The sequence below is a fragment of the Peromyscus californicus genome, unplaced genomic scaffold (genome assembly GCF_007827085.1).
Source record: "Peromyscus californicus insignis strain IS unplaced genomic scaffold, ASM782708v3 Scaffold_4__1_contigs__length_199733344, whole genome shotgun sequence".
NCBI lineage: Eukaryota > Metazoa > Chordata > Mammalia > Rodentia > Cricetidae > Peromyscus > Peromyscus californicus.
The window spans coordinates 195,304,111-195,328,819 of NW_026294562.1; the positions used below are offsets into that span (position 1 = coordinate 195,304,111).

General features: G+C 37.3%; 1 pseudogene; it reads right to left on the bottom strand.

Annotated features, from left to right (window-relative positions):
- Positions 1–1,766: 1,766 nt before the first annotated feature.
- LOC128124297 (vomeronasal type-2 receptor 116-like) lies at positions 1,767–24,405 on the bottom strand (annotated as a pseudogene).
- Between the last annotated feature and the right edge of the window lie 304 nt (positions 24,406–24,709).

Consider the following 24,709-nt stretch of genomic DNA (forward strand, 5'->3'; position numbering starts at 1 on the left):
TATATGAATACCATTTTTGACTTAGAAATCATTTATTGTGCTCTGCCTCATGGAAGACTTTTTCTTCCTCTGTCAGCTTTACTTTGTTCCCTGTAATCCTTGTATGGTTGAGGTCTAATGAGGTTTGTCATTCACATCTGCATGCCTATTGCTGTGTTCCTAATTCAGCTCATATTTATGAAGTCATGTTGATCATACGTCATGTGTCTTTATGTTTAATGTATAACATTCCTAAGAGACATAATCTCACAGCAAACTTGCAGGTCCTCAAGCACTTAGATTCTTTCTGTCCCATCTTCATCAATGATACCTGAACCTTAGGGGAGTATTTACTGCAAATGTATCAAATGGAACTGGGATCCACAATTATTCAATTTGATTGCTTGTGGCCATGTATAATTTTATGCATCTCTTTCAATATGACATATCCTTAAAGAGATCTGAAGAACAGACTTAATTGTATGTATGAGAACAAATATTTAGAATGTTTAGGGACTATGCTAATTTAGTAAAATGGCAGTTTTAGCTTCTCCTCTGAGATGCAAGACTTCAATAGTTCTTGGTTGTTGCTTTGGTTTCCATAACTAGGGTTGGTTTCCCTTTTGACAACAGTAATTATATTCAATTACAGCTAACAATAGCATTTGTGAAACTTCCTAGCCTGGTATATACACATAAAAGCAAAAAGTCACCACAGCTAGGACAAAACTCACAGTAGTAAAAGTCTAACAGTTTTATACAATTTTGTGTTTATTTAATGATGTGGAAATAGAAAATATTTTACTTCATATATTGTATGTATTTGTATGAAGTGGTGATGAATTCTGGAGAAATATGTAATAAGAAAGTGGCACGTTTTAACCTATTCATGATTTTAAATGAAGAGTATATACTAATTGGAGGAAAAGCAGTTAATTAGAAGAAGCATTCTGACAAATGATGTGAAATTCCCAGATTAAAAAGGAACTGGGCGGGGGTAGTTAGCTAGACTTAAAACAGGTAGATGTGACATACATCATATGAGGGCAAATATGGGATCCATGTAGTTAGACCTAGTTACTTGTCCTGATTGACTGACATTTGACATTGGGTAATAAAATATAATTTGAAGTAAGTCTACATTCTAAATTAGCATGCAACATATTATTCAATGACTGATAAAATATTATGTTCCAGAAGATTATATTTACCTTTTGAAAATCCCATATTCTTCAGTATAATTACATAAACATGAATGAAAGCATAATAATTTAGTGAAGAGCCTTGAGACTTTAACAGGTGGATGTTCTTGTAAAAATCTCTTATATTAAAATTTGAATATAAAATAAAATTTTGATCTATGTATTTTACCACTGTTATTGAAAGACAAGATAAAATTTTACTAGGATACACTTTCAAAATTTAAAACGTGATGAGTACAATTGGAAAAGAGAATATACTTGATGCTTTCAAGCAATTTAAATAAACATGAATTTAGCAGTCTATATTATAGAAGGTTTCAGACAAGCCCAGATACATACTGAGGTCCTGCTCTTATGAAAATACAAACTGGATTTCAAGTGTGGATAACTCCAATAGCTCCAGTACAAAGAGGCTCTAATACAATTGGATGACTGTAGACAGAAATTTTTCTATAATCAGACGACCATGTAAAAGCACAATGGATCAAACCCTTACACTAACTGCATAACACATATTTTCAGTAGAGATCAACTGGACTTCATTGTGAAATCATGTTTAATATGAGAACTATGTTGAGTTTTAAATTAGGTTTTGACAGGGTTATTCCTTCTAGAATGTGGCCTGTTCCTGATATGATGAACTGAGTTCATATCTGGCCTTATTAAGATAATATAGCACTTAGGGACAAAAATGAAGCCAAGGAGGGCTGCACTAGAAGCCAAGATAGAGAAGACTTCCATAGCCACCATGACTTTCCCCTTGGTGCTGTGGTAGACAGGGAGGAATGTGATCCACACACAGAAGAACACCAGCATGCTGAATGACAGGAACTTGGCTTCATTGAATGTGTCTGGCAGATTTCGTGACATGAAAGCCATTGTAAAACTACCAAGTGCCAAGGAGCAGAGATATCCCAGTATTCCATGGAAGGCAAAATCTGAGCCTTTGTTACACACAAGGATGATATGTCCATGTTCAGCATGATAGTCTTGGTCAAGGAAGGGAGGAGAGGTCCCTAGCCAGATTCCACAGAGGACAAGGTGGATCAGAGTACATATGGGGATGATGAAGTTCGGAGCCTTGGATATTATTAACCACCTCACCACTCTCCTTGGAAAAGTAACCTTGAAGGCAATAACCACAGTGATAGCTTTGGCCAACACAGTGGCAAGAGCCACAGAGAAAGCACCTCCAAATATGATCTGCTGCAGGATACAGGTTGTGGTGTTGAGACGGCCAATGAATAGCAAGGAACATAGGAAACAGACAGTGAGTGCGATAAGCAATGTGTAACTAAGGGTCCTATTATTAGCTTTGACAATTGGAGTGTCTCTGTGCTTCACAAAGAGTCCAAGAACCACATTTGTGAGTACAGAGAAGCACAGAGCTATGGTTGTGAGAGACATCCCCAAGGGATCCTCATGGTTAAGAAAACTCACAGCTTTCTGGAGGCAGTGTTTCTTCTCTGTCTCTGCATAATGACTCTCTGGACACTTCATGCACTTTTCCATATCTGATCAGAAATGAGGTGAGATTTAATCCAAGCTGAAGTTATCCCTTTTATTCTCAGTCATTTTTTCTGTACTTTTGGACAGAACTACTATCTATATCACTTTCCTGTTTTCTCAGGGACAAAGAAACACAAACTCTGTAGTGAATGTTTTCATATTTATACCACCCAACTTCCTTATCTGATATTTCAGATATTATTCATGTGAACTTATAAAGTGTGTTGAGCCAACTCAGCACTCTTTCTTCTTGCTCCATTCTTCAACTTCTCCCCCTTTTACTTCCCAACTTAATGTGCTCTCTTGTCTCTTCTTTTTACATTGTAATACTCACTGAGTCTATTCAGTGATGCTAGTATTTACATATTATGGAGGCAACAACTGGAATATGGGCAACATTTCAGAGTCCACAACCTTAAAGAAAAAGTGATGTTCCTCTTTTGGTAGTAGTTATCAATTACTAGTAGCTTCTCATACAACCCATCTTCTTTATAGTGATGTAAATTAAATACACCTTACAGTTTTCTCTCTTATATACCTTCAGGCTCTTGTGCTATTGGTGTATCTCTTTTGGAAGTTATTAGAATACTGAATTACAATACATAAACATACTTTATTTCTGAAACCACATCATAAGTCATACCACAATATTAATTTGATTAGTGCAAAAGAGGGAGTATGCTCTTGAAATTATTTTCATAAAAATACTCTTCTTAAACATAGGGTCTCAATTTTCTTATCATTATAAAATGCTTCCTGTTTTCTAATATTGACTCTTCTCTCTGGAAGCTTTACTGAATAGGCATTACTCCATTGTTACAGGCTTGACTAGTGCACTAGTGAATAGTCGTCATTCAAACTGGGGAAAGGTTAGAACTATTGAGACAGTTTTAGGGTATGAATTAAACAGTTTTATAGTATTTGAAGTACAAGAACAGTGATTAATGCACGCTAGATTTCCATTGTCATTTTTTTATGATTTTACAAAGAAACTAATCACCATATTTTCAATTTTATTTTGTTGACAAATTTTATTAACATATTATTGAACTCACTTTAGTAGAATACAACTTATTTCTATATACCTTGTAAATAATGTTTCCTTCAGCTATCGTGACACATTGTTATATCTGTTCTTAGGACCTACTTTCAAAATATAAACTCAGGCTCTGTTATTTCCTTCTCTTTTATGTGGATGTGTTCATTTTGTTTTAGTTTTCTAAGTTTTAATGGAGGACTAACATGTATAACAACATTCCTTACTAAAGGCAAATGATACATGTAAGAAAAACGACAATGTGAGTGTGTGTGTGTGTGTGTGTGTGTGTGTGTGTGTGTGTGTGTGTGAATTTGTGCATGCATATTCACTAAAAGTTTTGTTTTTTTAAATAAAAGCTTGAGGGCACAGTCTTTTACATCTCATTGTGGGAAATCCATAAAAGAATTTGCAGAAAGAATGTAAAAGTCAGAGGTCCTGAAATACTTCAAGGGAGTAGAAACTTGAAGACACAGCTGGGCAGTTGAATATATAAATTTGAGGTTTGACACCATGCATATAACATGTGAAACCTCAGGGCAGACCAAATATCATTATGTATTGAGAGTTGGCATAAAAACTACACTTAACTGAGAAGTTATTTGACCTCATAGCTGTTATAATGGAAAGACACTTTAAACTTTAGGAATGTGGCAGTAGGAATTAGTCCATATTCCATCCGTGATTGCACTCCAAAGAGTATTTGGGTAGCAGAAACTGAATTCAATGAGTTTTTCTTAATTTTTTTTAATTTATTTTAATTTATTTTGCAATACAATTCAGTTCTACATATCGGTCACGGATTCCCTTGTTCTCCCCCCTCCCGTCCCCCTCATCTTCCCCCCAACGCCCCCCCCATTCCCATCTCCTCCAGGGCAAAGCCTTCCCCACAGACTGAGGTCAACCTGGTAGACTCAGTCCAGGTAGGTCTAGTCCCCTCCTCCCAGGCCAAGCCAAACAATCCTGCATAGGCCCCAGGTTTCAAACAGCCAACTCATGCAATGAGCACAAGATCTGGTCCCACTGCCTGGATGCCTCCCAAACAGATCAAGCCAATCAACTGTCTCACCCATTCGGAGGGCCTGATCCAGTGTGGACCCCTCAGCCATTGGTTCATAGTTCATGTGTTTCCATTCATTTGGCTATTTGTCCCTGTGCTTTATCCAACCTTGGTCTCAACAATTCTCGCTCATATAAACCCTCCTCATTCTCGTTGATTGGACTCCCAGAGATCCACCCAGGGCCTAGTCATGGATCTCTGCATCCAGATCCCTCAGTAGTTGGATGAGGTTTCTAGCACAACAATTAGGGTGTTTGGCCATCCCATCACCAGAGTAGGTCAGTTCGGGCTGTCTCTCGACCATTGCCGGCAGTCTGTTGTGTGGGTATCTTTGTGGATTTCTGTGGGCCTCTCTAGCACTTTGCTTCTTCCTGTTCTCATGTGGTCTTCATTTACCATGGTCTCCTATTCCTTGTTCTCCCTCTCTGTTGTTGATCCAGCTGGGATCTCCCGCTCACCCAAGCTCTCTTTCCCTCGACCCTCGCCTTTCATTACCCCCACTCATGTCCAGGCTGTTCATGTAGATCTCATTCCATTTCTCTGTCATTGGGCGATCCCTGTGTCTTTCTTGGGGTCCTGTTTTCCGGGTAGCCTCCCTGGTGATGTGAGTAGCAGACAATTCATCCTTGTTTCATGTCTAGTATCCTGCTATGAGTGAGTACATACCATGTTTGTCTTTCTGAGTCTGGGTTACCTCACTCAGGATGATTTTTTCTAGATCCATCCATTTGTCTGCAAACCTCATGATGCCATTGTTTTTTTCTGCTGAGTAGTATTCCATTGTGTATATGTACCACATTTTGTTTATCCATTCTTCAGTTGAAGGGCATCTGGGTTGTTTCCATGTTCTGGCTATTACAAACAATGCTGATATGAACATAGCTGAACAAGTGCTCTTATGGTGTGGTTGAGCATTTCTTGGGTATATGCCCAAGAGTGGTATAGCTGGATCTTGGGGGAGATTGATTCCCAGTTTTCTAAGAAAGCGCCATATTGATTTCCAAAGTGGTTGTACAAGCTTGCATTCCCACCAGCAGTGGAGGAGAGTTCCCCTAGCTCCACATCCTCTCCAGCATAAGGTGTCTTCAGTGTTTTTGATCTTAGCCATTCTGACAGGCGTAAGGTGGTATCTCAGAGTTGTTTTGATTTGCATTTCCCTGATGATTAGGGATGATGAGCAATTCCTTAAATGTCTTTCGGCCATTTGAGTTTCCTCTGTTGAGAATTCTCTGTTTAGTTCTATAGCCCATTTCTTAATTGGACTGTTGGGCATTTTGATGTCTAATTTCTTGAGTTCCTTATATATTCTGGATATCAGTCCTCTGTCAGATGTGGGGTTGGTGAAGATCTTTTCCCATTCTGTAGGCTAAAGAAGTTATGTCGGAAAGTGGTAGATTTGGGAGGGTATGAATATGATCCAAATACATAGTATGAAAATCTCAAAGAGTAGAAAACATTTCAAAATTTCAAAATTGAAATAAACCTGGTCAAAAATTTAGTATTAGGTATGGAAATACGAGCTTTTAAAGATTTTTTCTTCCCAATGAAATATGCTGTGAATATGTTCAGGACCTCTTCTTCTAAATGGAGATTCTATATTCCATTGCAGCTCTTATATCTTGGGACAACTCTCAGTAACAGACCCTTGGAACTCCTTTGAGGATATTGTTTTATATATGGTTTCTCAGAATTGGAGCATAAAAATGGACATAATCCTATTCATTAAGGAAAATTGAAATTTTAGTTATGCTTTACAGTCAATAATTATATAGTGGGGATATTAAACACAAATTGCTAATTTTCTGTTCTTGCTGGGAAGAATCATTAAAATAACCTATCCTACATTTAGGTGAGTTCTAATCATTATTAAAATACAGTTAGGAAAACATCCAATTTGTGTATTTTATTACTGTGTGTTAAATTATGTGGGGAAATAAAGCATATTGATTAGTACAGAGAAAAGGTGTTTCCTGCAGGAAACAATAGCTAAAATTCATCATAGATGTAAATCAATTATAAATTTCTGTGCCTACTCTGCACTATTTCAAGACATAGTGATGCACATTTCATATCCTAAAAAAGAGAAGAAATACATTTTTCTGACTTCTTTCTAGATATTTTTCAGGTTTTAAGATAATGCAGAATCCTATAGAAATGTGGAACCATTCCTGGAAGATTTATTCTTACCTGTCTCATTGGAAATCTCATTGTCTGCACAAGGAGTGCAATCATAGCAGCAAACAGCCTTGCCCTCTAGGGAAATTTTCCTGAATCCAGGACCACAGCTGTCACTGCACACAGAATGAGGAATCTGAGAGAAAATGGAGCCAAGTTAACAAATTCTCATGGTTTATTGAAAGTCTCAAGCTGGGCGGGTTGGCACACGCCTTTAATCCCAGCACTCGGGAGGCAGAGCCAGGCATATCTCTGTGAGTTCGAGGCCAGCCTGGTCACCAAGTGAGTTCCAGGAAAGGCACAAAGCTACACAGAGAAACCCTGTCACAAAAAAGGAAAGAAAGTCTCAATAATATTTTTAGTATCACATAATTAATTTGCAAGTTTTATTCCTATAAAAGAAGAAAAGGAATATGAGCATCTGTGATCTATGCAAAATTGGTCTGAGGATTATCCCATTATTAGACAGTTTTGATCATAATGAGGTAGGGACAATTTTGATGCACGGAGGTCATAGAAGACATGACATAAAAAGTCACGTGGTCCTTCCAGATAGATCTTGTCTCTGAGCTTGCTTTCTAATGCATTAAGAAACTTTTATTTCCACTATGATCATAAGTCTTGCTTGTCAACTTAATAGGACTTATAATCACCATGTAAACAAATTGTTGGGCATCCCTGTGAGTGTTTCTAAAGAAAAGTTTAAAGGATTTACTCTAAGAGTGAGCATCATCATTCTGTAGGCTGTTTTCTCAGAATTAAGAATGAGAAAAAGGCGCCGGGCGTTGGTGGCGCACGCCCTTTAATCCCATCACTCGGGAGGCAGAGCCAGGCGGATCTCTGTGAGTTCAAAGCCAGCCTGGGCTACCAAGTGAGTTCCAGGAAAAGGCGCAAAGCTACACAGAGAAACCCTGTCTCGAAAAACCAAAAAAAAAAAAAAAAAAAAAAGAATGAGAAAAAGGTTATTCATTGTATTCACTTTTTTTCTATTGACTGAGAATATGATGTCATCTGGAACCTCATGCTCCTAGAGCAATAAATTTCGAAAGATAAGGGCTGAAGGTTCATAATATCATCCACAAGAAACACTTGCTTAAGTTACATTAGGTATGTATGTATCTTCAGTAGCAGAAAAAGTAATAACATAAACACATGCATGCTATAGTATTTCAATTCAAGGGGTGGATAAACGAAATGATAACTGTTTATCTTCTGTAATTTTAAGCATGGAATCAAGATAAACTACTCAAATTTTAGATACAGTAAAGGAATTCTAATAGAGACATTGTGTATTGGTTTGAATGAAAAGTGGCAATTATAAACTCAGATATGTGACTATATATTTGCTCAATGGTGGTGCTATCTTGAGAGTTATTGCAACTTTGAGAGTTGCAGACTTATTGGCAGAATTATTTCAGTGTTTGGGGATTTTGAAAATTTATGATCCTCACCTAATTTCAGTATTCGCTCTCTGCCTCCAGTGTGTGGACTGAGACATTTTATTTTCAGCTTCCTACCCATTTCTCCACAGATGCGACACACTGGCATGCCTCCTGAGTATAAAGGACACTCAAAACTCCAAAACCATAAGTCAGATAAACTCTTTTTTCCAAAAGTCACTTCTGGTGATGGTGTTTGATCATAGCAAGAAACTATAACTTATTCAGTTTTCTGTTGTGAATGTAGAGATTTTCTACATTAGAGTGTCCTTTGAGATATTATGAGGATTACATATACCACTTCTCAGGTGTACTTAATTTGTTTCAAATTGACAAAATTTTACCCATGCATCACTGAATATTAGCAGACATTTAAAGCTTAAAAAGTCCTTTTTAAATAATCAGGGGATTATAAAGCACTGTCTTTTAGTAGTTATTTTTTTGTCTTTGACTATTGGAAATTTTATAGCATTGGGATTTAATTTCAAAAGTAGAAGTTGTTATATTGGAGGATATATTTGTATTATTATGATAAGTTTAATGCATTGAGATAATATATAACCCACCTCTGAATATCTTTCTGGCAATCGTATCATCTTCTCTGATAAAGTTAACTGTTGACTCTGTGGAGCATTGGGAAAAAAATTTCCTACTTTCACTTTAAGTCCAAGACCCTTTGGAAAATTTCAAAAGTTGAGAATATCATACTTATCATCATCTAACTTCTGTTTCCATTCTAAAGCCATATTGGCTCCCATGTAGATATTCCTCAAGAAAGGATGAAGCTGGAAGTGATGCAGGAATATGTTTTAATGTAGTTCTGAGAGTTTGACCACCAATGGATTATAAAATAACTCTCAATGTTCATTATCTGTGGTGTAGGACACGATAATAATGTAGGTATGATTGAAGATCAGCAATGGTGACCTATGTAAATGGGATACAATTCTACATCTGTGGAACACACAGCTTCAAGAACATCTTCTATACAAACTTAGGAATGGAATCGGTGAGTATTGATTGAAGCAAATCCCAATTTATTTAAAAGAGAGCTATACCCATTTACACACAGGGTTCATCCCAAAGTTCATTGAGCATAATGTGGGTACTTATGACTGAATAGTAGTTAAGAGAAATTATTTATGTACTATCAACTTGGGATAATGAGCTTTCATTGTTTCACTAAGAAAATTCTTAGGTTTCTGGTGTAATCATTACAATGAAAACATTGTGCAGATATTTGTGACACAATTTTTATATTCATTAAAATCATTTCCTCCTTGCCACTAGCACCTTTTTCCTCAGCAACATGAACAGAAAGATCTGCACTGACATGGAAGATAGGATAACACGTGAAGAATCTCCTCTGGATGGACACACACACACACACACACACACACACACACACACACACACACACACACAAATACACACACACACATGCGTATATGAATGTATACATACATATACTATATGTAACATTCTGAAACATGTAATACCTAGTTTGGTGCCTCTGAAGACTGTCAAAATTTCACATTGTTGATGCTCTAATACAATGGAAGGAATATTACCTGCCAGGGGAAGAACACCAATCTTTCCCCATTTCCAAATGGTTGCATTTGTACTTGATGAAGACTCATCTCTTGGAGACTATGGGCGACAGTATAGACAGCCTTGTATGTATTGTAGCTGTCTTCACTCATTACCATGTCAAACATATGTCTAGGCAGTAATTCCAAGGAAGCATTGGGTTGGCAGTTCTCCAAAAGATGACAATCAAGCTCTGAAAATGAGCACTTGAAGAACAAAAACCACAATTTAGAAAGGTAATTGTCTTCTGGATATTTATAAGGATTAACTGTTTGGATAAAATTTTTAAATTCAGCCACCTCCTCATGGTGTTGTGAAAAAATAAGACTTCCATGGAATGAATCCAGCAAGAAATAATCAGCAATATTAGTAACATCCCACTCAGAGGTCATGACCCAGACTTTTCTTGTCAAAATTTGTTGCCCTAGATTTGTCATTAAACCTTGTAACAAATCATTGTCTCCATAAATGATGATAATATTGGCCAATGTTTCCTGGATGATGCCAAAACTTTTCCAGTATTTGTATGAAAATGAATTCCAGGTGCTTTGGATCATTTCAACAAAAGCTATGCAGACTTGATTTTTCTCCATATTTTGTCTGATATCTGCTAGAAACTGAGTCCCTCTGTGATCATCTGGCATAAGCAGCCCAATCCAGGTCCAGCCAAAATGAAGCATCAAAGAGACCATGGCAAGAGACAGAGTTGTGCCTTGGGGAGCCATCTGGTAGAGAGAAGTAAATTGACCTCGGTCACTGAAGATAGGCTCAAAAGGACCAACAGTGAGCTGAAGAGAAAAAAAAATTGGAAACAAGAGAAAGAATAATGGCATTATGCACAATCCTTGTTCTGCAGAAACAGGTGGAAATGGTAGCAAAATGATGAATTCACCCTGATTTGAAGACAAATTTCTGTGAGAGAAGTTTTCAGAAAATGACTGGCCTATTTTCTATTTTTATTAATCCTCTTTGTACTGCAACCTCCCCTTTCTTTTCCCAGTGACTGAAATAGAGGTCCATCTCCAATTGTCTGGACAATTGTCATTGATATCTAACTAATCCAATTATAACTTTTTACCTATGGACACACCTGAAATGTCAGCAAAGGAGATCTGCATTTTTTGTCCCATACAACTCCTCACCTGTGGAAATTTGTAGAGCTGAAGCAGTGTCCCAATATGGGCAGATTTTACCCTCGATGGTCCTGTTATCACAGCACTTGTCTTTCTCTCCTTTAAACAGTTATAATTACAGTGAAGACTCTGAAGGTTACTCAGGCCTGTGAGCCAAATAAGAGCATTCATAAGAATGTTTTTCTCACTGTATGGGACATTATAGAAGTCAAATCCCAGAGATATGTTTGGTAAAAGATGTGGGTTCCTGTTGATCTCCTCAATGGCAAATACCAGGGTCAGAACCAACTGGTGTATTTTAAAATTATAACTGCAGAGATTGAATAAAAACATACCTGAGGAAATTACAGACCACACAGAACTGCAGATTCCAACTACAAAGACTAAAGCACAGATCCCAGAATCCCTGGGTGCAGCTGGGTATTTCAGTGTTTGTGGAAACTGCAATGCCTATACATAAGCACCAAGTAGGAGAACTAAGACCCTAATCTTGACTGAGACTAAATGAAAGACATTCAAGGCTTTAAACATATCTCTGATTTTGGCTCCAGCCCTAGAACTTCCAGATGCCCCAAAACCTTTTCATTGCCAATGCATGACACAAAAGACAAAGGGGTTTTACCCAAATGTTGGGACCATGGAAATTCCCTGTGATACATCAATCCAAATGATTGGACCCTGTAGCCATACTGAGGAAAAAAATCATCAACTGTTTAACGACTGTTTGACCCAGTACAAGACTCTACTCCTGGCCCCAACTTGAGTTCAGTTTGTCATCAATCAAGCTATCCCTCTTGCCTGATGATGACCTACAGCTGCTCAGACAAGACTGCCACCAGATGAATGATGAAACCAGGAATGTTGGAGATGCAATACATACTTTTAATAAAATTATTAGTGCCTAAACCAGGAACCTCATCCCAGGAAGAGGAACTGATTGTTCTAGCTCAGTATCTCATATGGGGAAAAGGAAACTCCACTAAAATATACATGGACCATCAGTTGATATGATTTTACAAGTGGGTATGTCAACTGTGTGATCTATAGAGAAAAATGGTTTCTTATTGCTGGAAAAAAGGACATTAAAAAATCTTGGCCCTCCTATGGACGACGTGGCTTCCCTAGAAATTGCTGTCCTCCATGGTCACACAGTTTAACTCACTGTCTGACAGCTGACACTAAAACATATTGATGTTCTGATGACACATACCACAAACAGTGCTACCTATGACTGCAGGGTAAAGAAAAATGGTCCGTACAAAACTATATGTAGTCAGGACGTTTCCTATGTCCTGGCCTGATGGCAGTTGGGGCAAATCTCTCCCACTTGCATCCCCCAAGTAAACACACAGAGGTTTATATTAATTATAATTGCATAGCCATGGCTCAAGGTTTTTGCTTTCTAGCTCTTATATCTTAAATTAGCCCATAACAATTAATCTATGTATCACCACATATTCTGTGGCTTTACCCGCATCCCACTAAATGTTGCTCCTTCAGTGGCTCACTGGTGTCTCTCCCTGACTTCTTCCTGTCTGTCTCTTTGAATTTCCCACTGCCTCTAAGCTGCTTTGCCGTAAACCAAATGGCTTTATTTGTCAACCAATCATATCAACACATATTTGTAGTATACAGAAAGACATTTCTCCATCAACTATGTATTGATGGAAGGTATCAGAGAAAAAGTTCATTCTCTCAGAAATAACTGGCTGGATTCTGGTAACAAATCTTTTCCAGGCTATTCCCCTGGGTACTACAAAACCTTCGTATTCGTTCAGACCAATGTTTGTTATACCTATACGTGACACACAAGCATGGTATATCTCAGCCATATACCAGGATTGTGTTAAAATAAATCGGAAACAGAGAGTCCTTACCCAGGAAGGGATCCAAAAGAAAGAACAACACCCTGTCATACGTTGGAAAAACTGATTTCAACCAAGATCTGCCTTGGTGGGGAAGGGAAAAATACTTGCAACTTTCTTAAAGATATCGTTTTTGAGCAATAGGGTCCAACAATATCCTGATTTTCATAACTCAAACCCTCTTAAATAATAGCTATGGCTTTAGACATAGAACAGAAACTTCACTGTGTATCTAGACTTCAGAGTTCTGAGCTGGCAGAAAGAATGAACAGGACATCAAATGAAACTCCAACAAAATTCTCATTAGCATCCAGAAAAAGGTGGATAGGCTTCCTCCTTTACTGTGCCTCAGTTTACTGTTTCCCATATAGGGAGGGATTGACTACCCATTAGATTATATTTGGAAGAATTCCCCACCTTCTACCAAGGCTCAGAGACAAGCAGCTGACAAAACTCTTTAATCATTCCCTTATCAAGTCACTAAAGGCATTCCAGTTCTCCACACAGGGTATTCACTGAATTATCTGAGATACTCAGCCAACTTCTAAGTCCACCACCAATTTCACCTTGCTTAAGTAGAGTGATATCCTCTGTGTCAAGTGAGTAGCCAAAGGGACACTGGAACTAATCAGTTAAGGACCCTACAAGGTCATTCTCTCTACTCATATTGTGGTGAATTAAACAGACTGTCAGCCCATTGACTGACATACTTATAGTGACTGGGGCTAGCCTTAATTAACAATAAGACATTAAAAGGGACAAAGAAATCTAATATCCCAAATTTAACCTGCACACTTTACCTTATTGGGTAGCTGATATTCAGCCTAATGGGATGATTTATAACATTATATATATATAATTTGCAGTATTATTGGGCCTCTGGGACTACTTGGTGGACATATGCAAATGGTTTGATTCAATGGCTCATCTAATTGTTTCCAAACTAAGTAGATATGTTGATCAGAACTTAGAGGCATTAAAAGTTCCTGTTTCTGAATTTAAAAAAGAACAGATTTCTTTGCAGAAATGTTCCTACAAAATTGGAGAGGCTTAGAGTTCTCATGAAATACAGGAAAGTATGTATGGATTTGGGAAAAACCTGGTTTCTCTTTACTAACTGATCAGGAGATATTAGAGAAGTTCTTGGCATGGCTGTGAAAATGTTTGCTCCCACTGGCAAACTACTCTGCTATCAGCACTGGGTGGGAATCTAATTCTCATTCTGATTGGATCATAAAATCAATAGTCATGATTTGGCTCATTCCCTAAGAACAGTGGTGAATGTAGCAGTGCCCCAGTCCTTAGTAGGCCTCCAGAACTTAGCACAACTGACTGGATGGTGGAAGTGCCATTCAGGATGTAAAGCACAGCAAACAAATGGGCTGACAGTCTGTTTAATTCACCACAATATGAGTAGAGAGAATGATGAAATGAAAACAACACACATAGTTTTCAGAAAGACTTTAAATGTATTAAACTTGCTTTTTGCTTCTGTGGTTTGAATTCTTGCTCACTGTTCTTGTTAACTGATGTATTTTAACACAGAACATGTGTTTTTTTTTGTACTTAAAAGCTCATCCTGAGAAAGTCTCCATGTTACCCTGGGATTCTGATCACCCAGTATAGTTGCAGGCTAGATAAGAAAGGTTTTCTATTGGCTTAAATCATGTTCCAAGATTCTCCTCTGGTGAATACCCTAAACACTAAATTGTATACATCAAACCAGGAATAAAAATTAGTTAACATCATCCAGTTATGAGCCCTGCAAGATGCAAAAATACCTGACCTAATAAGACATGCCCTCTGATGCAATAGGAAAAGAAATGTTACACGAATATTCAAATAATTTTCTGTTTGTATCATGGACATGTTCCATGAGAAGAAACTCATTCATAGCATGGTTATTTGGAACACAAAAGGGACCATAAGCCCAAGGAGAGATAAAAAATATTATTATGCTAAACAGATGTAGAATTATCATGATTCCTAATAATTTATTTTTCAAACCATAGATGAGAATATTGATCCATTTTTCTCAGAGAAAGCTCTGCTGGTAGGTGTAAATTAACAGAGACCTTTAACTGATCATTTTGGAGAGAATGAGGCACTGGATAATGCTCAGCTTCAGATGAGGAACACACATTATTCTCAGGGGCAAAAATCTCAGTGTTCTTCCAGAGGTTGTAGATAATTAAAAGAAAATTATTTTCCAGAAAGAACAGAGTAATTGTAGATACAAATGCATAGTATCAGGGGCACCAGAGCTGCAAAAGGTCATGCTAGAAAAAAAAAACCTCAAGCATAGAGAAGAGAGTTTTGTGTGAAATCACACCACTAGCCGTGGGGATTTTGTCCTTGATAGATTTTGTGATAGTCAGTTATTATCAAAGCTTTGAACTCCAGTAGGTTTACCATAATCGAGAGAAGGCTCCAGTTTTATGAGTAATACCACAACATAGACAGGATTCTTTGGGGAAAAAGAAGAAATGTCAAATTGGTTGAACAGGAGGGTTATTATAAAGGAGCACATATGGAAAGAGTGGGAGCTGGAGTGAATATAATCAAAACACACTGTACTTAAGTTCTCACTTAATTCATGAAAGCATTTAAATACTAAAAAAGCAGCCAGACACACCAAAATGATAAGTAAAGGCATGTACTGGAAGGGAAATGGGCACAAAAGTCCTTCATAGTAGAAACCAAGAAAAATAGTGGAAACAAAGTTATCTTTCCTAACAAAAAGATTTAAATGTGTGTGTGTGTGTGTGTGTGTGTGTGTGTGTGTGTGTGTGTATGTTTGTATGTATGTATATGTATATATGTACACACATAGGATGCATGCATTTTGAGAATTTCTTACATGTATGTAGTCTTATGAGCATATTATATTCATAATCCCTGTTATATTTTCCATGTAAAGACAGAAGAGGTGCTCAAAGCCTCCAACCACTAAGCAATGATAAGGGGATGAAAACTTTAATCACAAAATCTGAACAGTATATGTTAGATCTCTGTTTTTTCTATATATAGAACATCAAAAATTATGTCAAGTTCATATATGATACTAATATGTGGATTTTTGCTGCTTGAATGATTTGTTATTAGGTTTTTAAAATGAAGAAGCACTAAGATAGGTGTGGAGTACATCATATTAGTTTCTTGGAAGAGGACAAAGGGAGAGAGAAGAAAGACAGCCATGCTTAAGTACTTGAGTTCATCAAACATGGAGGTCAGACAGAGATAGAGAAGCCACATTGCAGGGAAAATGGCTTCAGAGAAACAGAAAGGGAGCCCAAGATATCACAGAAGCATAGTGAGGATCTGCCCAGAACCCAAAAGAAAGAAATAGAAAGAAAAAAATGAAATTAGGATTTTGAGAATGAGCACTCAGCTGCGTTCAAAACCAATGAAAGTTATAACACACTCAAGTACGTAAATGTTGTGATCTGGATATTCACTATTGTTATACCCAAGAAAGTTCAATCCTATCTCCTATGTAAAAGTTAAAATTGATTTTGGATTTTAATATATTTCATGGACATTAATTTTTAAAAATTTTGACCAACATGAAAAACATAAAAATTGGCAAAAATGGTGAGAAATAAAAATACAAGATTCTGTCTTTTCATAAATATATTTTAGTAACCTATGATGTACAATATTGTCCCTGGATGATTGCTGTAGAAGATGGACAGACATATTGAAAGGTATAGAAATCAGAGAATGTGTTGTAGGAATTATTGTTCCTGCATTGCCTAATTTCAACTGGAAATCATATATGTCATTATTTATTAACTCAATTACATTAGGTATGAGAGTGACATTGGATAAATTAATATTTATTAATCTTATTAGACAAAATCAGTCTAAAATGGTCCAAATTATTACTGAATGTGAATACAGTGATAGATAGACACATATATTTCTGCAAGTGACACATTGAGTTAAGTAATAAAAGAATTCCCATAGTGCTAACAATGACAGCCATCAGTATTCACTTCTGTGAGAACCCCAAAAACATTCTTACACCAGGTAGGCTAGTGTGTATCTGATTAGCTGTATGTGTGTTTCTTGCTGTGTTGTAAAATACCATGGCAGATTACACATTCTTTGTGAAACACCCTAAGAAAAGAGGAGCTAGCAAATAAGATCTCCATGCTAATGAAAAGTACAAAGTGAGGATAAACAAAGCACAGTGGATACAAAAGAATGGACACCAAAGAACGGCTTTCATATAAACTAATGTAGTCCATATAGACCTTCATACAAGGATGTAGAGAGCATTCAAAGTTCACTGTGCCCATATGAAGAGAAAAGGCCACAGAGCTTCAATTCATGGAAAGAAGAGATTGATTATTAGGCCACAGGCAGCAGTGGAGGGAAGAGCTCAGAATCATGATATAGATAGGCATCAAGATATTTTCACTGCTAATACACAAAAGGAAGACAGATTGTGAGGAAACATGAAAGCTGACTTTACTGTCTGAGTTATGCTCCATGAAATTGATAGTTATATCTCTTTATTGCTTTTTTTCAATTCCACAAAAATATATTGTGTGTATATATATATAGTATTATATTATATTATATTATATTGTATTATATATATAAATATATATATATTTATGTGGTGTTGTTCTTAACTATTTGTCTTAAAAAGATAATGAAAGCATTTATTGTTATCATTAAAAAGCAATGTTGATAAATCTTGGCCATTCCAAGTTAGGTTATTTGTTTGAAAATTTTTACATTTTATAATCAATGTCTTATCCTGAAAGTTTCATGAACAAGACTGCCTGAACATGATATGAATTAAGAAGACAATAATAGATATTCAAAAGTGGCTGGGAGAAAGATCATAGGGTTTTATTTCTAGACAAAGAACTAGAGGCCACTAAGGAAATCAAAAGTCAGAGAAATAGTCTTCTACAGGGAAAAGCAAAACCATTGAATATCCAATATCAAATGGTCATCCTCAAAACTATGCATAGGAGTACATTAATGTAGACTGGTCTGTTTGTAGTTAGTAACATGTATATATATACACACACACACATATATATATATATATATATATATATGTGTGTGTGTGTGTGTGTGTGTGTGTGTGTGTGTGTGTATATACGCACCCTTATGATTATGTATTAATAATTTTTTAAACATTCAATAAATTTGGAAGGGAGGAAGAAGAGTTATGTGACAATGTTTGGAGGTAAGGAAGGAAAAGAGAAATACTCCAATTACATTACAATTTCAAAAATAAATGAAGTAATAAAACAATTTTAAAACAAGAATCCCACTGCAAAGCATTTTAGAATAAGCTGCAAGGAAATGCTTTTCAATTTTGATGTGTGAAACTGCTCAAAAAAGGGCATATATTTATAGTAGAGGAGGAAAAACTCCTAACATCCAAATTGTAAAGATAATATTCATACGATACATGGATTTTTGTCACATTATTAACATAAGAAATGTTTGGAGATTTGAGGTAATCTACTTTGATAAAACTAGTCAACCAAAATTTAAAGACAATGGGATAGACATGTTCTTCATCTCATACATTTCTAGAGACAGTAACAATTTTAATTTGGAAGGATAACAGGCACCATGTATAACAGGATTTATCATATGGAAAATAATTAGTTCACCTAGGGCAAAATCCTAGAACTGAGTATGGGATGAATTTGATGTCGACACACACATGGTGGGAGGTTAAGTTGTCCTTCACAGGTGATCTCTCACCTGCATGTGAGACCTGAGGCATGAGTGTCCATGGACACACACAAAAATTTAGGTAAAAATGTCTTGTAAAGTCTGTATCATGTGCACTCCATTAGAGTAAGTCATGTTGCCTCAAAAGAAAACTTACATTAATCTGGAAATTAATATATACTTTTAGGTTTGTATATCATATCATCTGAATAGTTATAATAGCCCTAAAGTAAAATCTGTTTAAAAATTTAGACCACACAAAAACCAAAGTAGTGAAGAAAAATTTCTGCCCACAGCTAAGATGTTTTGTAATCTTGATAATTAAGATGATCATTTCTAGGCATGTAAAATTATATGCACGAAAAAGACAAAGAAACTTAGAAAGCAGACATATTTCCTCTTTGAAAACATATATGCACTCTCTCAGTGTAATAAAGAATGTAATCAGAAGCCTTACAAAATAATTTTAGCTTTAAGATATATACATTTCTTGTTCCTCAACATGTGTGAAAAAATTAGGAAAGGTATTGTACAACGGAAGATTTTGAGGGAGTAATGGAAAGTGAGAAACACATACATATTACTCTTTCAAACAAAAATATTTCCCTACCACAAACTTAACTTTATTTCTGACTTAGTAAGAAACAACCCTAAGTGGCTACAACCTTGTCACTTTGTCTTATGACCACATCCATGAAAATCAGATTAAAAACTTGTTAGAAATGCATGGAAAGGCATGTAAAAGAGAAAATGCTTCTGGTAGTAAACGATTAGTAAATAATAAATTTATCTAAAAAATTTTGAAGACAGGCATAGCTGTTTTGACAAGAAGAAACTATTGCCAACTTCTAAATTTGACACCCTTACTGCTAAATCAGTGATATCTAGTATATGCAAACTTGTTACTCTACCATCACATACCTCCATAGTAACAACTTTTGGTGGCATCACCTCTTTTTACACGATTACATATAGACTTCTAGAGTGTCCTGAAGAGCAAGGTAAACTTTAATAAAACCAACCTCCCTCTGAAGACCTAATATGAGAAACATGTGACTGTAAAGGCATGGCCAAGGAAGATCCAATATTTCAATTGTCATATTTGGAAACAAAAATCAATAAACAAACAAGCAACTTATTGTATCATTTTTGAAAATAGAAAATAAATGAAGAATAACATACAATTAAATAAGGAATTTTGGATTAGAAGAGGGTTTTTCATGATAAAAATGAGAAGCATAGGAGCTTGAATACACATATCACCTGGGTCATTTGTAACATGAAATCTGAAACAGCGTAAATGAACAACAACACTTACTGTATGCGAAAGTCAGTGTAAATGTTTGGCAGATAAGGATGTGGAACTTTGTTGTCTGTGTACAAAGTATGAACTGGGAAAAATGCACCAATGGTTACATCTCCTTCATGGTGAAAATCTTCTTTGATTCTGATATAACACTCAGAGGAGCTATAGGCGTATGCATAACTGTGATCAAACAAGATCCTGATAATAATAACCAAAAGAAAACATCCCACCAACACACATGTCTGCTCAGACATAAGTCTGATGGATCCAGATCTCACAGGGTCCTGCAGGTTTATACTTAGCTCAAGTGTTTGTGACCATATGTGCTTCTAACTTTGTTGATGGGTGAGGCTGTCACAATAATCCAGAGAGGTGTCACACTCTGAGTACTTTCTTATACCTCTTCCACTGCCACTGAGAATTCTGGAACTCTTTCTTCCCTTGGGCTATGCATCTGAGGCCCTGTGTTCAGGTGAAAAACAAGCTGGAAAATATGTTTATAGATTTTCTTCTGCACCTGTAGGCACCATGATTTCACCTAAAACAACAGGCAGTAAGAGCTCAGGGATGAACTCCTCTTCGGATTCTTTGGTCACAAGAATGAAGCAAGAAACTTTTCAAATGAAAACAACTGAGACTGGTGTTAACAGTCGACATGAGAGTATGGCATTCCCAGTGTAGTGAGTAGAGAAAGGGCCAAAATCCCATGATGGAGGGAACCCAGCAAAATGATTGAGACATCATGATTTTCCAAACCAAAAGAAGTCAGTAGATTCTACCTTGCTTAGTGTCTGTGTCTCAGAGATTCTTTGCTTCTATGATACATCTATATATGCATATTAATGCAATGTCCACATCCAGTAAAATCTGCTTAGTTCTCACTTTGAGAAAATTAATGATCTTACTAAAGTATTCAGTTCCAAATTGACCAACTAACTGAGACATGAAGTTTCCTGTTTAGATTCTATGCTTTGTGCTACTGTACCTCTGCTGTCCTAGTTAATCCTCAGTAAATAATTATGTAGATGTGTTGTTCTGATAAATACCTGTACCTAGTGCAGTGAGTTGACCAGCTACTTACCCTGTTCTGAGAACATGAGGATGATAGGAAATCCTTCTCTTTTCTCTATAAAGCATAATAATTTAATAGCCTCTAAATGTACTCTTCACCTAATAAACCAAAAGAAGCATCTATAAGCAGAGTTCTATTTACTAGTTCACGGATAAGGCAACACATTGAAAGTCTTTTGTAATATGTTGTATAAATGAGTTGGTGCTCCAAAATATTAATAAGTTCCCTAAAGAAAGGATGGAAGAGTGGAGTGAATAAAAACCCACAGACAATTGTCTGAGGATTGATAAACGTTATTTCTTTTGAATCATGTGCATTAGAAGACAAAATTAAACATCAAAATTGTCCAGTTGGCAGTGAAATTAGTAAATCCCTCCATCACTTGTGCTTCAGGAACATAGAAAGCAGGAGGAACTGAATTAACCAAACAGGATATCTAGATGCTCTGTGAATGTCTTCTAAGGGATTGCTATTTATGCACAACCCTATTTGGACTTTGTCACTTAGATCCTATGATATTTTGGTTTTTGTTTTAGCATATTATATCTCATTTTATTTTTGTTGTTACCTCTTAGAAACTCATTATTTTTAAATGACAGACAGAAATCAAGTGGATCTCGATATGATCAAAGAGTGAGAGGGAGTGGTATGAGTAGAGGGAAGGTAAATTGATCAGGATATATTGTATGAGAAAAGTATCTGTTTTTAATAAAAGGAAGAAACTTAAAAAGAAGAAAGAAAAATTCTTTCAGCTTAATGGATACATACATATCCTTTTTATGAATTTGCTTATCCAGAGCATAATGCACATGTCAACCCTAACATTGAGTGCCTTATTGAGTATCTTACACACCATCATGGTATTCCAGACAGCATTGTTTCTTTGTCTGTGTGTGTGTGTGTGTGTGTGTGTGTGTGTGTTTCTTTTTTAATCACAATCAGTTTCAGCTCCCTCCCCTCTTCAAGAGTCCTCCTCTCATCCCAATTCACACAACAGACACATCAGTTCTCCTTCCCTGTTTCTCTCCAGAGACATTTGGGCCTCCCATGGATATCAGAAAGCCATGGTATATAAATTTCAGTAAAACTGGGCACTTCCTCTTCTATCAATGCTAGAAGAGGCAATCAGAAGGAGGAACCAGGTAACAGAGTCAGACACAGCCCCTCATAAGACTGTTAGGATTCACACAAGAAGACTAAGCTATACCACTGTAACATATATGCACAGGGATTAGGTCAGTCACATGAAGGAGAGTACTTACATAATTGGAATCTGAGGACAACTCTGTGATGAGCTAGAAACCTAGAGCACTGGAAACTCCCAGGAATAGATGTGGGTGACCCTAGCCAAGTCTCTTAGCAATACAGGATATGGAGACTAAAGCAGTCATCTCCTATAACCAGGCAAGTCTTTCAGTGGAGGGACTAGGACATTAACAGAGCAATATTTCTTACAAAGGAACTCTCTTCACAGGAGGAGATTTACAACATTAGGCCCATATTCATGGAAATCACTAATTTAATGTGGCCTGCACCATCCTTTATCAACAAGCATGGTATAATGGTAAAATGGCTTTTCAAGGTAAGATACCATTTATGTGGTTTTTGCACAAAGGGCTGTGACAGTGCTTTCAAGAAGGTGGTAAATGCTTGGAATCAGGATGCAGTATATTGTATGCTGACTTTCTTAGCCATCAGTTATGGGACAATGAAGTCTAATGGAACCTACCACCTGGTTCAAGACCTCCAGCTCATTAATTCTGCTGTGGTCCCCCTCCATCCTGTAGTGCCTACCCTTATACTCTCCTGTCCACTATCCCTTGGGGAACCTCTCACTTCTCAGTTCTAGATCTCAAAGACACCTTCTTTTCTATTCCTCTCAGTCCTCAGTCTCAAAATATCTTTGCTTTCACCAGGACTGACCCTGACCCTGACCCTGACCTGCACTGTTCTGCCGCAGGGATTCAAAGACAGTCCACACCTATTTGGTCAGGCTCCGGCCTCTGTCCTGCTTTCTCTGTCTCTCCCTGGCTCTAAACTAATACCGTATGTAGATGATATTTTACTCTGTAGCCTGTCCTTACAGGTTAGCCAAACTAACACCTTTGTTTTTCCTAAATTTCTTATCCAGCCGAGGTTACAGGGTATCTCCTTCTAAAGTTCAGCTATCAACTCCCCAGGTCACCTATTTGGGTCTATCCATTACTCCAACTCACAAGGCTATTACTATAGACAGAAAGCATCTAATCCAGCCCCTTACAGTCTCTTCTACTAAACAGGAGATTCTGTATTTCCTAGGAATAGCTGGCTTCCTACGGTCTTGGGTTCCATCTTTTTCTCTCCTTGCTCTCCCCTTATACAAGGCAGCTTAGGGCTCGCTACATGATCCTCTCCTCCATCCTGTCACTAAACCTTTTCAAAAACTCCAAAAGGCCCTTCTTCTTCAGGCCCCAGTGCTTCATTTCCCAGACTTAACCCATTCCTTCTCCCTCTATGTAGCAGAGAAGGAGGGATTTGCCCTGGGAACTCTAGGACATCAGCTGGGACACTCCTTTGCACCTGTAGTCTATCTGTCAAAGAAGCTAGACCTCATCAGTCAGGGCTGGGCACCTTGCATCCGTGCCTTAGCAGCTACAGAGCTCCTTATTCGAGAATCAAAAAAGCTAAGCTTTGGGTCACCCATTATTGTGTTTTCTCATCATAATCTGTCCCATCTTTTAACTTATAAAGGCTTACAAACTTTACCTCCTTCCCATGCTCTTTCTCTCCAGTTGGCATTACTAGAAGATGTCACACTTACTTTCTGGACTTGTTCACCTCTCAATATTTCAAGCCTCCTCCCTCAACCTAATGCTGAATATTCTCCTTCTCATTCCTGCACTGAAACCTTAGAGGAACTGTTACCTCACCCTTCACACATACAGGAGAGCACATTGCCTCAGGCTACTTATACCTGGTATACAGATGGCAGCTCCTTTTTATATGAAGGGACCCATAAAGCGGGTTATGCCATAGTGTCAGATACTGAGATAATAGAGGCACAGACATTACCCACACACACAGCTAACCAACAGGCTGATCTGATAGCTCTCACCCGTGCCTTCCAACTGGCACAGGAACAATCTCTAAATGTTTACACAGACTCCAAATATGATTTTCATATCCTCCTTTCTATGCTGCTATTTGGAGGGAGTGTGGCCTTCTCACTGCAAAAGGGGGATCTATATCTAACTCAGGCCAAATAATGGCCATGATGGAGGCTTTCCACCTCCTCAGGGCTTTAGGAATTGTCCACTGCTTGTCTCACCAGACCAATAGCTCCATCATCTCTAGGGGAAACAATCAGGCTGACCAGGCAGCCAGGACAGCGGCCCTCCTGGGCCAATTCTCACCTCACCCACCACAGGGAATCCATACAGTACAGCCTACACCCTCATAGGGAACTCCAGACACTAGACAAACTCTTTCCTATCTACACCAGCTCTTTCATCCTAATAATCTTGCTCTGTCTCAATTCATAAAAGCTCACCTGCAGCCCACCTCTGAGGACTTACAGTTTTTAAGAACTATTACTGCACTTGTGTGATCTGCCAAAAAACACATGAAAATACCAAGTACAGGAGTCAGCCTT